This window comes from Pan troglodytes, chromosome 14, assembly GCF_028858775.2.
Source record: "Pan troglodytes isolate AG18354 chromosome 14, NHGRI_mPanTro3-v2.0_pri, whole genome shotgun sequence".
In the NCBI taxonomy this organism is placed as follows: Eukaryota; Metazoa; Chordata; class Mammalia; order Primates; family Hominidae; genus Pan; species Pan troglodytes.
The window spans coordinates 58,033,765-58,049,169 of record NC_072412.2 but is presented as its reverse complement, the minus strand read 5'-3'; the positions used below and the strand labels follow the sequence as shown (position 1 = coordinate 58,049,169).

The window sequence follows — 15,405 nt, the reverse complement described above, 5'->3', positions numbered from 1 at the left end:
ATAATGGAACTTGACAAAATGATTTTAAAATTTAATGAAAGAATAACGTTCCAAGAAGAGCAAGACAATTCTGCCTATATCAAACTACAATATAAAGCTACAATAATTACAAAAGTGTGATATAGACAACTTAGAAACAATTTTGAATATTTCTAGAAACTTGGTATATGATTGAGAGGAATCACAAATAAATGGAGAACAAAATAGCATGCAATTGATGCTGTTAGGACCGTTGGCTATCCATATGAAAAAAAAACCTCCCCCAAATTTCAATTAGATTTAAGACCCAAATATTAAAAATGCAACTTGAAGATTTTTGAAGAAATATAGAATATCTTTACTACCTCAGTATAGGGGTGAATTTCTTAAACATGACAGAAAAGCATGAAATACAAACACATCGATTAACACATTTTACCACATTCAAAATTACAAACTTCTTGCTGGCACAATGGCTCATGCCTATAATCCCAGCACTTTGGGAAGCTGAGGCGAGTGGAATATTTGAGTCCAGGAGTTCAAGACCAGTCTGGGCAACATAGGGAGACCCTGTCTCTACAAAAAATACAAAAATTACCCCGGCGTGGTGGCGCATGCCTGTAATCCCACCTACTCAGAGGGGCTGAGGCGGGAAGATCACTTGAGTACAGGGAGGTTGAGGCTGCAATGAGCCGAGATTGAGCCATTGTACTCCAGCCTGGGTGACAGAACGAGACTGTGTCTCAAAACAAAACACAAATTTACAAGCTTTTATACAACAAAATAAATCACAATCAAATTTAAAAGACAACACAGTGGGAGAATATACTTGCAATACTAAGAAAAATTGGCATTTAGATTCTTTAAAGAACTCCTATAAATCAATAATAAAATATTTCTATTCTCATGATACTACTGATAACCTGCAGGCAGCAACCAATCAGAAGACAGCAAGATTAATATGAATGAACATTTTTAAAAAGAGGCTTCTCTGGTGCATACCAGCTGAATATTCTCTAAACAACCTAAAAAAATCAACAAAATATTATGTGAACCCAGAATTATGCAAACCCCCTCTCAGCAAAAGTTTTTAGAAAAAAGTCAAATTTGAAATCCTTCAAGCAAGGAATTAGCATTAGTTAATAGAAAACTGATGCTACTGCTTGAAAAATAACATGTTAGGTTAGGCAATGTGAAATGGCCATTTTTAAACCAAAAGATGGTTAAAAAACTGGGAACTTCAAATGATTCAACTTCTATATTCTTAATTTAACTATGGTATTGTAAATTGCCACTTTATACAGAATATTCAAACCTGTAGAGCTAAACACCGAACCTGTATATTAACTAATGGGCTTGAAACTAGTTCTCAATAAAACTAAAACTTCATTTTATTGAATTATATAAGTCAGTTTACAGTGTTATGTTTTCCTGGAATTTGATATAAAAATGGTTTTACAGCCCTCTAAGAAGGTAATTCTTTATGTTTATCAAAAATTGTGAAATATACTTAGATGATTATTCAAAGCCTAAACCTGAATGAGAGAAAATCTAACTGAACTTAAATTGATTGGATTTACAAGTGGCTTTTCCCCCCATTTTAACCCCACCAATATAAACTTCTTTGTATCATTACACTATAATAAGTCCAGTATAATTTTTGAAATAGCATCTCTGTGTTGGCTCCCTTAATCTAAAAGATTCTCACCAAGTTTAAGAACAACCTTAAATATTACTGGAACAAAAACAGACATATAGATCAATGGAACAGAATAGAAAGCCCAGAATAAATCCGTGCATTTTTCAGCTGATCTTCAACAAAGGTGCCAAGAATCCACGATGAGGAAAGGACAGTCTCTTCAATAAACAATACTGGGGAAACTGGACATTCACTTGCGGAAGAATGAAACTGCACCCTATCTCACCCAGTGTACAAAAATCAACTCAAAGTAAAGACTTAACTGTGAAACCTGAAACTGGAAAACTACTAGAAGAAAACATAGGGGAAAAGCTTCTTGACACTGGTCTGGGCCAAGATTTTTTGGATATGACTGAAAAGCACAGGCAACAAAAGAAAAAATAGACAAATGACATTGTATCAAACTGAAAAGCTTTTGCACAGCAAAGGAAACAATTATAAAGAGACCACCTACAGAATGGGAGAAAAATACCTGCAAAGCATATATTCAAGAACAGGTTAATTTTTTTTTTTAAAGGAACTCAAACAACACAATAACAAGAGAACAAGTTACTTCTCTAAAAAAAATGGGCAAAGAACCTGAAAAGATATATCTCAAAAGAAGACATATGAATGGCCAAGAGGTATATGAAAAAATGCTCAACATCATTAATCATCAGGAAAACCAAATTAAAATCACAAAGAGATATCCTCATACCTGTTAGGATGGTGATTAACAAAAAGACAAAAGAAGAGTTGGTGAGGATGTAGAGAAAAGAGAACCCTCTTGTACACTGTTGGTGTGAGTGTAAATTAGTAGTTATTATGGAAAACAGCATAGGGACACCTCAAAAAACTAAAAATAGAAAAATAGAACTACCATATGATTTGGAGATTCCACTTCTGGGTATATGTCCAAAGAAAATGAAATCTGCACTCCCATGTTCACTGCAGCATTATTCATAATAGCCAAGCTATGGAGTCAATCTAAATGTCATCAATGGAAGAACAGATAAAGAATACCTGGTATATATAAATAAGAACACACTGTTCGGCCTTAGAGGATATCCTGTCCCTTGAGATAATAAGGATGAGCCTGGAGAATGTTATGCTAAGTGAAAGGAGCCAGGCATAGAAAGACAAATATTGGATGTCTCACTTATTTGTGGACTCTAAAAATGTCAAATTCATAGAAGCAGAGAGTAGAATGGTGGTTACCAGGGGCTGGGGGGAACAAAAAGGAGGGATTGTGGAGATGTCAGTTAAAGGATGCAAAATTTCAGTTAGACAGGAATAAGTTCAGGAAATTTATTGCACAACATGGTGACCATAGTTAATAATAATATAGATTTGAAAATTACTGAGAGAGTACAATTTAAATGTTCTCACCACAAAAAAGTAAAAAGTATGTGGAGTAATGCATATGTTAATTAGGTTGATTTAGCCATTTTACAATGTTTACATATATCAAAACATCATGTTGTATACCATGAATATACTGATTTTTATTTGTTAATTTAAAAATAAAAAAGAGTAGCCTTAAATAAAACTACTCTGACACTCCAAAATTAAAGACTTTGTATTTTGAGAGATATAAACTGGCAAACCAAAAATAAAGATATCCAAATAGAAAAACAAGAGAAAATATGCTCAACCCTCCTTAGTTCTTTTTTCCTACTTTCTTCCCTTCCTTATCCTCTCCCTATCTCCTACTCTTCCTCCTCTCCTCTTTCCTTTCTCCTTCCCTTCTTTCAGTCTTACAGCTAATACTTTTAAATGCTAACAATTACTAATACTTATTAATAGCAACAGGTATCTTGTTCTTGTGCTTTACATATACTTACACGTCTTTAGAATGGGAGGAATAAAAAGGAAAACGTTATTACCTTTGCCTCCTTTACAGTGAATCACTATGATGTTTTCAGAATCTTGAGCCATCCACTCCAATACTTCCTTGGAGAACGCTACCATCTCCCTGATTTCAAGGTTAGGATTTTTAGTTGAGTTAAAATATTTTCAAAAAATCAAGCCCAATAGATTTAGCCCCCTTCTGATAGTCAACTTAGCATAAAACTTACCATAGAGTAGGGACATTATGATCATCAATCATGATTCTACTGACCCAATTATGGAAGTGCTCAGGATCATAAGCTCTTTCACCTAAAATAAATAATATGTATGTTATATCTCTATATATAATAACATAGTAAATGATGAAGTTATGAGTAACATAAAATATCTTATTAGAAATTCCCTATCCATCTTCAAAAGGAGCTTTCCAAGTTGCTTCTGCTGCTCTAAAATAAACTTAAGGATCTCAAAAACATAAGCATATGAGCAGATTATCCATCTCATGTCACCTAAACTCAACTTACTTTTGTTTAATAGGTGTAATTTTTAACTTTCTAGCAGACTATCATTATATTATTGCAGGGTAGTTAGAAACCACGCAAGACATCGAGGAGCCAAGGAGGCCGAATAGGAACAGCTCCGGTCTACAGCTCCCAGTGTGAGTGACGCAGAAGACGGGTGATTGCTGCATTTCCATCTGAGGTACCGGGTTCATCTCACTAGGGAGTGCCAGACAGTGGGCGCAGGTCAGTGGGTGCAGCGCACCGGGCGCGAGCCGAAGCAGGGCGAGGCATTGGCTCACTGGGGAAGCACAAGGGGTCAGGGAGTTCCCTTTCCTAGTCAAAGAAAGGGGTGACAGACGGCACCTGGAAAATTGGGTCACTCCCACCCCAATACTGCACTTTTCCGACGGGCTTAAAAAACGGCGCACCAGGAGATTATATCCTGCACATGGCTCGGAGGGTCCTACGCCCACAGAGTCTCGCTGATTGCTAGCACAGCAGTCTGAGATCAAACTGCAAGGCGGCAGTGAGGCTGGGGGACAGGCGCCTGCCATTGCCCAGGCTTGCTTAGGTAAACAAAGCAGCGGGGAAGCTCCAACTGGGTGGAGCCCACCACAGCTCAAGGAGGCCCACCTGCCTCTGTAGGCTCCACCTCTGGGGGCAGGGCACAGACAAACAAAAAGACAGCAGTAACCTCTGCAGACTTAAATGTCCCTGTCTGACAGCTTTGAAGAGAGCAGTGGTTCTCCCAGCATGCAGCTGGAGATCTGAGAACGGGCAGACTGCCTCCTCAAGTGGGTCCCTGACCCCTGACCCCTGAGCAGCCTAACTGGGAGGCACCCCCCAGTAGGGGCAGACTGACACCTCACACGGCCGGGTACTCCTCTGAGACAAAACTTCCAGAGGAACGATCAGACAGCAGCATTCGCGGTTCACAAAAAACCACTGTTCGGCAGACACCGCTGCTGATACCCAGGGTCTGGAGTGGACCTCTAGCAAACTCCAACAGACCTGCAGCTGAGGGTCCTGTCTGTTACAAGGAAAACTAACAAACAGAAAGGACATCCACACCAAAAACCCGTCTGTACATCACCATCATCAAAGACCAAAAGTAGATAAAACCACAAAGATGGGGAAAAAACAGAGCAGAAAAACTGCAAACTCTAAAAAGCAGAGCGCCTCTCCTCCTCCAAAGGATCGCAGTTCCTCACCAGCAATAGAACAAAGCTGGACGGAGAATGACTTTGACAAATTGAGAGAAGAAGGCTTCAGATGATCAAACTACGAGCTACAGGAGGAAATTCAAACCAAAGGCAAAGAAGTTGAAAACTTTGAAAAAAATTTAGACAAAATGTATAACTAGAATAACGAATAAAGAGAAGTGCCTAAAGGAGCTGATGGAGCTGAAAGCCAAGGCTTAAGAACTACGTGAAGAATGCAGAAGCCTCAGGAGCCGATGCGATCAACTGGAAGAAAGGGTATCAGCGATGGAAGATGAAATGAATGAAATGAAGCGAGAAGGGAAGTTTAGAGAAAAAAGAATAAAAAGAAATGAATAAAGCCTCCAAGAAATATGGGACTATGTGAAAAGACCAAATCTACATCTGATTGGTGTACCTGAAAGTGATGGGGCAGAATGGAACCAAGTTGGAAAACACTCTGCAGGATATTATCCGGGAGAACTTCCCCAATCTAGCAAGGCAGGCCAACATTCAGATTCAGGAAATACAGAGAACGCCACAAAGACATTCCTCGAGAAGAGCAACTCCAAGACACATAATTGTCAGATTCACCAAAGTTGAAATGAAGGAAAAAATGTTAAGGGCAGCCAGAGAGAAAGGTCGGGTTACCCACAAATGGAAGCCCATCAGACTAACAGCGGATCTCTCGGCAGAAACTCTACAAGCCAGAACAGAGTGGGGGCCAATATTCAACATTCTTAAAGAAAAGAATTTTCAATCCAGAATTTCATATCCAGCCAAACTAAGCTTCATAAGTGAAGGAGAAATAAAATCCTTTACAGACAAGCAAATGCTGAGAGATTTTGTCACCACCAGGCCTGCCCTACAAGAGCTGCTGAAGGAAGCACTAAGCATGGAAAGGAACAACCGGTACCAGCCGCTGCAAAATCATGCCAAAATGTAAAGACCATCGAGACTAGGAAGAAACTGCATCAACTAATGAGCAAAATAACCAGCTAACATCATAATGACAGGTTCAAATTCACACATAACAATATTAACTTTAAATGTAAATGGACTAAATGCTCCAATTAATGACACAGACTGGCAAATTGGATAAAGAGTCAAGACCCATCAGTGTGTTGTATTCAGGAAACCCATCTCACATGCAGAGACACACATAGGCTCAAAATAAAAGGATGGAGGAAGATCTACCAAGCAAATGGAAAACAAAACAAGGCAGGGGTTGCAATCCTAGTCTCTGATAAAACAGACTTCAAACCAACAAAGATCAAAAGAGACAAAGAAGGCCATTACATAATGGTAAAGGGATCAATTCAACAAGAAGAGCTAACTATCCTAAATATATATGAACCCAATACAGGTGCATCCAGATTCATAAAGCAAGTCCTGAGTGACCTACAAAGAGACTTAGACTCCCACACATTAATAATGGCAGACTTTAACACCCCACTGTCAACATTAGACAGATCAGTGAGACAGAAAGTCAACAAGGATACCCAGGAATTGAACTCAGCTCTTCACCAAGCAGACCTAATAGACATGTACAGAACTCTCCACCCCAAATCAACAGAATATACATTTTTTTTCAGCACCACACCACACCTATTCCAAAATTGACCACATAGTTGGAAGTAAAGCTCTCCTCAGCAAATGTAAAAGAACAGAAATTATAACAAACTATCTCTCAGACCACAGTGCAATCAAACTAGAACTCAGGATTAAGAAACTCACTCAAAACCGCTCAACTACATGGAAACTGAACAACCTGCTCCTGAATGACTACTGGGTACATAACGAAATGAAGGCAGAAATAAAGATGTTCTTTGAAACCAACGAGAACAAAGACACAACATACCAGAATCTCTGGGACACATTCAAAGCAGTGTGTAGAGGGAAATTTATAGAACTAAATGCCCACAAGAGAAAGCAGGAAAGATCCAAAATTGACACCCTAACATCACAATTAAAAGAACTAGAAAAGCAAGAGCAAACACATTCAAAAGCTAGCAGAAGGCAAGAAATAACTAAAATCAGAGCAGAACTGAAGGAAATAGAGACACAAAAAACCCTTCAAAAAATTAATGAATCCAGGAGCTGGTTTTTTGAAAGGATCAACAAAATTGATAGACCGCTAGCAAGACTAATAAAGAAAAAAAGAGAGAAGAATCAAATAGATGCAATAAAAAATGATAAAGGGGACATCACCACCGATCCCACAGAAATACAAACTACCATCAGAGAATACTACAAACACCTCCACGCAAATAAACTAGAAAATCTATAAGACATGGATAAATTCCTCGACACATACACTCTCCCAAGACTAAACCAGGAAGAAGTTGAATCTCTGAATAGACCAATAACAGGAGCTGAAATTGTGGCAATAATCAATAGCTTACCAACTAAAAAGAGTCCAGGACCAGATGGATTCACATCCGAATTCTGCCAGAGGTACAAGGAGGAACTGCTACCATTCCTTCTGAAACTATTCCAATCAATAGAAAAAGATGGAATCCTCCCTACCTCATTTTATGAGGCCAGCACCATCCTGATACCAAAGCCGGGCAGAGACACAAGCAAAAAAGAGAATTTTAGACCAATATCCTTGATGAACATCCTTGATGATTGCCCCCTGTCTATTGAGTATACAGGTAGAGAAAAAAATCAAGACAGAGTGGTAAGCTGGGTTGCAACCTATTTTCTAAAGAGTTTGCTTTTTTCTCACCTAGGGCCCTGCTCTCATCACAACCCACTGCTAATGGGTCAGAGGACTCATTTGTTAAATTGTCTATGTCCTCATAACACAATCTGGCAGGAAAAACAGACAGATTTTCCTAAACCTAATATCACTAGAACAGATCTTCCCTAAAATGGTTTGCCTTCACTCCAGCCTCATTGGTCCTGCCAGAGCTGCCTCCTTCATAGGGTACTTTGTGCTCCTGGGCTAACTCCTTCTACCAAATGGGGCCAGTCCAAGACGGGGATTTTTAAATTCCTTCCTCACCACCACCAAATACTTATGATTAAATGCAATGTAAAAAACAAAATCATCTTCTTACATTCAGTAATCTGTTTTCTATCTACAGTAGCAAAATACAGAGTAAGGTACATACTGCATAGATTGTAGACTCGATAGTGGTTTGGATGTTTCTTGTCTAGAAACTGTACAACTTCCTAAAAAAGAGAAACACATATTTTACATAGTCACATGGCACCAACATAAGCCATTTCCACGAAGAACCTAAAATGGTTATTACTTTCTATTACTTTGTCTCTCACTAGCATCTTCTAGGGGAGACTCAGGGAATACAAGCGTATGCCAATTTCAAGTTCTAATCCACTGTGGTTTTTCAAATAGTCCACAAAGTGTGTTTGACTACTCAGCCTCTATTGTAAATACACACTGTTTAAAGCTATCAGAAAAGTAAATTAGATGGTTAACTAACTTTAAGTAAATTTGTTCCAAATCATAATTCACAGTTAATGTGGTTCTTATTTAAATCTAATTCCTATTGCTTCTTATTTAAATTTAATTCTGATTAGGTATGTCTTTTAGATAGTGATTTGAATATTACAGTCTACCTAAGCACTATGTAAACAAATAAATGCAAAAAGTATACACTATGATTGTGTGTGTATGCATGACAGAAAAAGATAAACATATTATATCAATTTATAAATAACTCATAACAATATGGAAACTTTTTTGGCTCACCCGTTCTCTTAATTTTTTAATGAAGATATATATATACCGGTAAGTGTGTGTGTGTGTATATATATATATACCTTTTCAATGAAAAATAGTAATTATCTGAAATATAATTAATATCACTATACGAATCCAACAATTTTTTCAGGAAATATCTCTTTCTGAAACATACACACATATGTATATATCTCTGTGCAACAACAAAAATGACACAATTTCAAAAACTGATTAGTATGGTACTGTCAGAACAATGTTTACTGGCTTAATATTGAGAACACTAACATTAAGGTATCAAAGTCATCCATTTATTAAATTGGTTATCTATGTTAGGAGGAAATAATACGTCAAAAAGATGAACACTCCGAATCTGCATAGTGGCAGAGGGGAAGGATAAAACATTTCATATACTTTAGAATTCATGAAATTTCTTACCTAAAATCCATATACATTTAGAAAACACATATTAAAAACTACAAACATCTATGAGAAATTTAAGTGAATTTTAATTCTTTGAATGAGGAAGAACTAAAAGTGTTGAATCAATGGAAGATCTATAGCCTTAGGTTTAACTTCATAAAATTCTGAAATTTCTGTTGAAAAATGCTATAATGAACAACAGGGGAAAATATTTTTTCAGAAAAATGCACTGTTGGGGACTATGCCTAGGATAATAAATTAATAATTCATTAACAACTTAAATATTACTCCCTCATCTTATAGATAAATGGGCCAAGGACATAAACAATCCATAAAAGAGAAAATCAAACTGATTAACAACCTACATAATATTCAGTGTCGCCAATAAAGAAGTCAAAACAACAGTGACATGACATTTGTGCCCATGAAATTAGCCCTTTTCCTTTTAATGAGAAAATCCAATGCTGGCAAAATAAGGCATGATATTAAAAACTTTGATTTATTTTGATACAGTAATACAATTGCTCTTGGATTTGGCAATATATATTAAGAACCTTAAAAATATTCATTCTCTTCAACTAGGTAATTTCACTCCTAATAATCTGTACAGAAAAAGCCTTACGCCCAAAGATATTTGTTGTTGTATTATTGATAATAGTGACACTTACATGTCCAACATTAGAGGTTCATCATAGCACTAATGAAATATCATGCAACCATTAGAATACTGTCCTGTTCTTCATTCTCTCAACCAGTAAATATCTCACTGCAGTAATTTATGTGCAGGCTTCTTTAGCGTACATATATAGGAAAACAGTTGGCCGGGCGTGGTGGCTCATGTCTGTAATCCCAGCACTTTAGGAGGCCGAGGCAGGTGGATCACGAGGTCAGGAGTTCAAGACCAGCCTGGCCAAGATGGTGAAACTCCGTCTCTACTAAAAATACAAAAATTAGCCAGGCATGGTGGTGGGTGCCTGTAATCCCAGCTACTTGGGAGGCTGAGGCGGGAGTATCGCTTGAAGCCGGGAGGTGGAGGTTGCAGTGAGCTGAGATTGTGTCACCGCACTCTAGCCTGGGTGACACAGCAAGACTCCAACTCAAAAAAAAAAAAAAGAAAAAAGAAAAACAAGCAATATTTGCTTTTTCCTGGGAAGACAAATATACCTGGAGGGTTAAACTTTAGGGATTCTCTGAATCCCCTTCCTAGTTCTCTCAATGTCTAAAAAATTATATATATATATATATATATATATATATATATGCGTGTGTGTGTGTATATATACTTTTTATAATTATATGTGTATATATACTTTTTATAATTATATATGTATATATACTTTTTATAATTATATATATATATATATAGACTCAATATATTGATGATTTACTGCTGTGTTTCCTGATCTAAGTAGTTTACTAAAGGATCCAAATACCTCTTATTCAAAGTAGGTGAAAAGGGACATAAAGAATCTAGAGAAAAGGTGAACTCTGCCAAGAATCTACATTTTTCTGGTCACAAGCTGTCACCAGATGGACAGTTTCTGTTTTCAACCAGAATAAAGAGCATTCAATTCTACCAAGAACAGAAATCAAAAGATGGCTAAGAAGATTTTAGGACTGTAGGTAATTGTATATCTGATTTTTCTCATAGCTCAGCCTTTGCATGGGCTTACTAAGTTTATACTTTCTGATGCAACTTCCTTGTGATGCAAAAGTAGAAAATGCTACTCTGTGAAAGCCTTCTTTTTTTTTTTTCTTATTTTCCGTATTTCTTTTTTTTTTTTTTTTTTTTATACTTTAAGTTTTAGGGTACATGTGCACATTGTGCAGGTTAGTTACATATGTATACATGTGCCATGCTGGTGCGCTGCACCCACTAACTCGTCATCTAGCATTAGGTATATCTCCCAATGCTATCCCTCCCCCCTCCCCCCACCCCACCACAGTCCCCAGAGTGTGATATTCCCCTTCCTGTGAAAGCCTTCTTGCAACAACCTCCACCTTCGGTTTTCCTGAATCTGCTCAACTCTTCTCTCTGCCTATCTTAGTACATTCCTTGATTTGAAAGCAAAGGTACACCCTCTGTATCTGCATGAGGTGGTAGCAGTGGCCAAACTTCTTGATGCTTCCACCACAGTGCTTGTTTGTCCACTAACTCTATGGGTCCAACATCTCTAAAGTTTTTGCTACTTCAAGGCAGCATCTGACATTTCTCCACTAGTAAATTTACCACTTAGGAAATTGTAAGGTCTGCTTTGCATATTCAGTGTTGCTCAAAATGTAACCCTGCAAATTTATTCTCTTTTAAGAATAAAGAGGAATCACATGACTGTTTAGCATCCTCTCAGAAGTTAAGTATACCCGGATTTGAATCATGTACCTTTGAGTCAACCTTGATTTAATATACATCGTGGATGGTTCTCAAAAATGACAAAGGCACTCCAAGTGCAGAATATGCTGTTGTCATTGAACATGCAATGACTGAAGTGCTCCATGGCCTAATTCTTGGCCTGTCCAGGTAGCTGAACTAGTAGCTTAGATTTGGGGCTGCGCTCTGGCAAAGATGAAAGACTAAATATTAATATGGACAGTAGATTTACTTTTTGGGTGGCTCATGATTTGTGGCATTTATTAAAATACATGATTTATTACCTCCTTTTTGGATACTCTGATTAAAAATGGTAAAGAAATCAGTGACTTATTAGTACTTTTGTCAATGCCCTAAGGAGATAACAGTTTAATAACGGATAGAAATCAATAGTCTAGCCATCACCCCACAAGGAAATAGTAATGTCTTTGTTTTGATTTATATGCTAAGTGAGGTTTTTGGCTGTTAAAAACACCCCAGCTAATATTAAGTCTTCCCAAACTGATATTAGGCACCACCAAAACTACTAAAAGAAAATTGGCTCAATTTAGACATGCCATAATTAACTCACAGTTATTAGCTCAACCGGCTTTAAAAAACAATATTAGCAATCAAGAGATGCTTTACCCATAAAGATGGAATTGGGAATGTGGGGATCGCTGCCCTCAAGTGGTATGACCCATCCAATGGACCCTGGTCACATTGCTCCATGACTGTTCCCATTATGGGAGAGGAAAAGTAATTCCACCTCAAATAAATAGTTTGAAACAATTTTCAAAATTGGTCAAGGGTGTGGTCGAATCATGTCTTAGCTGGGAGTAGTATAACCTGGGTGAGATGTGGGTCAGATCCTTCTCTTCAAGGTCTTTGGGTATTTACAAATGCATTTTTATACAACTGATGAAGCCTTGAGTTTCTGACTATATATTAGTTATTTCTTGTAAACTATCTGCATGTATAAAAATGCTTCCCTGCCTGAGAATAAGGTAGAAAGATTCCATCAGTGGTCCCAATTCTTCATCTTTTCCTGAATCCCGGCCCTCACATTTCACCTTGTAGTGCCCTTTCACTCTAAATTTGGGCTCTATTATGTGAGTTGATTTGGTCAATGGGATGTCACAAAGGAGAGGCTTGCAAAAGCACTTGTAAGATTCCACTCTAGCTCTTTCCTTTTGCCATTACCCTGAAACATATCCATCATATTCATCCTGATGGAGGATGAAGATGAGTTTAGCAGATAGGAGTTATCCAAGACACCAAAGCTAAGGTAAATGTAGACCAAGAGATAAAGACATTTCAAGGAAAGAAAATTTCATATCACTCATGCACATAGATAAAAAGTTCTAAATAAAATATTAGCAAACAGAATCTAGTGATATATAAAATGATAATACATTAAGACCAAAGGGAGTTTATTCCAAAAATAAAAAAGGTTGGCTTAACATTTGAAAATCTCATTAATGGAAAAACACAAAAACATTTTGATTACCTTGATAGATGCAGAAAAAATATCCAATCTACTCAACACCAATTCATGATTGAAAACTTTTAGCAAACTAGAAATAAAATGGATTGTCTTAATCTGGTAAAGAATGACTACAGAAGCCTATAGCAAACATCACTTCAAATAGTGAAGTATAAAATTCCTTCCACCTGAGTTTGGGAATAAGGCAAGGCTGCCTCCTCTTACCATTTCTATTCAATATTACAGTGAAAGTCCTAGATAATTCAATAAGGAAAGAAAAAAGTATAAAAACTGGGAAGAAAGTAGTAACTTTATGATTGTATACATAAAATCCCAGGGAATCTACACATTAATTATTAAAATGAATGTGTGAATTTATGAAGGATGCTAGATATAAAGTTAATATACAAGGCCAAGTGTGGTGGCTCACACCTGTAATACCAGCACTTTGGGAGGCTCAGGTGGGAAGACTGCTTGAACCCAGGAGTTTGAGACCAGCCTGGGCCAGTGAGACCAGTGAGAATCCCTGTCTACAAAAATTAATTTTAAAAAAGTTAGCCAAGTGTGGTGGTGCCTGCTTGTAGTCCCAGCTACACGGGAGACAGAGGTGGGTGAATTGCATGAGCCCAGGTGCCACTGCACTCCAGCCTGCGGTGACAGAGCAAGGCCCTGTCTAAAACAAACAAACAAATACAAAAACATTCCATGCTCATGGATAGGAAGAATCAATATTGTGAAAATGGCCATACTGCCCAAAGTAATTCATAGATTCAATGCTATTCCCATCAAGCTACCATTGACTTTTGTCACAGAACTAAAAAAAACTACTTTAAATTTCATATGGAACCAAAAAGAGCTCGTATAGCCAAGACAATCCTAAACAAAAAGAACAAAGCTGGAGGTATCACACTACCTGACTTCAAACTACACTACAAGGCTACAGTAACCAAAACAGCATGGTACTAGTGCCAAAACAGATATATAGACCAATGGAACAGAACAGAGACCTCAGAAATAACACTACACATCTACAACCATCTGATCTTCGACAAACCTGACAAAAACAAGCAATGGGGAAAGGATTCCCTATTTAATCAATGGTGCTGGGGAAACTGGCTAGCCATATGCAGAAAACAGAAACTGGACCGCTTCCTTACACCTTATACAAAAATTAACTCAAGATGGATTAAAGATGTAAACATAAAACCTAAAACTATAAAAACCCTAGAAGAAAATGTAGGCAATACCATGAAGGACATAGGCATGGGCAAAGACTTCATGACTAAAACACCAAAAGCAATTGCAACGACAGCCAAAATTGACAAATGGGATCTAATTCAACTAAAGAGCTGCTCAGCAAAAGAAACTATCATCAGAGTGAACAGGTAACCTACAGAATGGGAGAAAATTTTTGCAATCTACCCATCTGACAAAGGGCTAATATCCAAAATCTACAAATAACTGAAACAAATTACAAGAAGAAAACAACCCCATCAAAAAGAGGGTGAAGGACATGAACAGACACTTCTCAAAAGAAGACATTTATACATCCAAGAGACACATGAAAAAATGCTCATCATCACTGGTCATTAGAGAAATGCAAATCAAAACCACAGTGAGATACCATCTCATGTCAGTTAGAATGGCGATTATTAAAAAGTCTGGAAACAACAGATGCTGGAGAGGATGTGGAGAAATAGGAACACTTTTACACGCTGGCAGGAGTGTAAATTAGTTTAACCATTGTGGAAGACAGTGTGGCGATTCCTCAAGGATCTAGAACCAGAAATACCATTTGACCCAGCCATCCCATTACTGGGTATATACCCAAAGGATTATAAATCATTCTACTATTAAGACACATGCACACATATGTTCATTGCAGCACTATTTACAATAGCAAAGACTTGGAACCAACCCAAATGCCCATCAATGATAGACTGGATAAAGAAAATGTGGCACATATATACACCATGGAATACTGTGCAGCCATAAAAAGGAATGAGTTCATGCCCTTTGCAGGGACATGGATGAAGCTGAAACCATCATCCTCAGCAAACTAACACAGGAACAGAAAACCAAATACCGCATGTTCTCACTCATAAGTGGGAGCTGAATAATGAGAATGGACACAGGGAGGGGAAAGAGGCCTGTCAGGGGTTGGGGGAAAGGGGAAAGAGAGCATTAGGACAAATACCTAATGCATGCAGAACTTAAAACCTAGATGATG

The 15,405-nt window shown here is 37.5% G+C and overlaps 1 long non-coding RNA gene and 1 pseudogene across 2 annotated transcripts in view; one reads left to right on the top strand and one right to left on the bottom strand.

Annotated features, from left to right (window-relative positions):
• The window catches only part of LOC129136832 (uncharacterized), a 131,173-nt gene that overhangs the window by 44,331 nt on the left and 71,437 nt on the right, over window positions 1–15,405 (top strand). The window contains exon 3 of one of the 2 annotated variants that reach the window (XR_010150496.1): window positions 4,091–7,246. The exons of the other annotated variant lie outside the window; for it this stretch is intronic. This is a non-coding gene — a long non-coding RNA (uncharacterized LOC129136832). Of the gene's footprint in view, window positions 1–4,090; window positions 7,247–15,405 lie in introns of those variants that run through there. 2 annotated transcript variants of the gene reach the window in all.
• Window positions 1–15,405, bottom strand: part of LOC735346 (phosphatidylinositol 3,4,5-trisphosphate 3-phosphatase TPTE2-like) — a 108,821-nt pseudogene that overhangs the window by 30,806 nt on the left and 62,610 nt on the right.